The 1,077-nt window shown below is 35.9% G+C and overlaps 1 protein-coding gene across 1 annotated transcript in view; it reads right to left on the reverse strand.

Annotated features, from left to right (window-relative positions):
- Positions 1 to 330, reverse strand: part of CDC20B (cell division cycle 20B) — a 14,451-nt gene extending 14,121 nt beyond the window's left edge. The window contains exon 1 of the mRNA XM_008594191.1: positions 140 to 330. The gene's annotated coding sequence lies outside the window, so the exon portion shown is untranslated. The remainder of the gene's footprint in view (positions 1 to 139) is intronic.
- Positions 331 to 1,077: the final 747 nt, after the last annotated feature.

Here is a 1,077-nt window from a genome sequence, read left to right on the forward strand (position 1 = left end):
TATCTCGTCTCACTCCCCATAGCTTCAAATGCCAAGCCTAACCTAGTTTCTCTATTTTATTTATGTTAACTTGTTATTAAAAGTCGATTCTAGTTAGTAATTAGACAGAGAACACTATGAGGAAAAAACTGTCCAGTACTTGCAATTCTCCCTCGCTGGTGCCAACTGCCAGGCAGGTTCCCTCTTTTGTCCAGGAGACAGAAGATATATAGTTACAAGCGAGACTTAAGTCTATATTTTCGATCCTATTGTGGTTCTCCCCACTCCAGATGTATACAGAAGATCCAAGGGCTATAGCAACATGATTTTGAAAACTCCAGTCTAGGATATTCAGATCTAAAAGGAAAGCACTTCAAATTAGGGCAATTATACAACCAAATAAAAACATTTTCAAATAACCTATTTATAGGTAGGGGAGAAAGATTAATACCTTTTCACGGTCAGTTGGAAAACAGAATCATGGATCCAGGCAGATCATTAGAAGTTCAAAAATGAAAACTGGAATAGAATCTGGTGTCAAGACTCACAGTCTAATAAGCAAGAACGCTTATCATTTATGCTCAAATATACTAATTTAGAAGCATTTAAAGAACTTGGCAGATTCATCTACCATTATTTGTACACATGGACTTCAGGTAACAGATCACTAAAAATTAAAAGCACATAATTCTTATGGAGACATTGTTGGACCTAGGATATCCATATGAGAGATGCCACCATCATTTCTAACCTAAAACACCGCCCAACTAGAATATATCTAGAAGACGTGGTGGTTCATTTATGAAACCTAGAAGTTCTCAGCAGAACTCTCTAGCTTATACTAGAGAATTATTCTCTTTGACTACTAAGAGAAACCATATTTGTATGACCACCTATTAAAATGTACCCTATCTTATTTCTTATTAGACAGAAATTTCTATCTTGACTGACACATATCAGTACAAAATGGTGAAGCACATCAGTTCCACTACAGTGGTTGAATACAACCCTCCCACTGATAACAATTATAAACTCCAGACAAAATATAAAAAACAAACACCCAAGGACCCTGGAAAGTTAGCAAAAACAGGTAAACTA

This window comes from Galeopterus variegatus, unplaced genomic scaffold (assembly GCF_000696425.1).
Source record: "Galeopterus variegatus unplaced genomic scaffold, G_variegatus-3.0.2 Scaffold10322, whole genome shotgun sequence".
Lineage (NCBI taxonomy): Eukaryota > Metazoa > Chordata > Mammalia > Dermoptera > Cynocephalidae > Galeopterus > Galeopterus variegatus.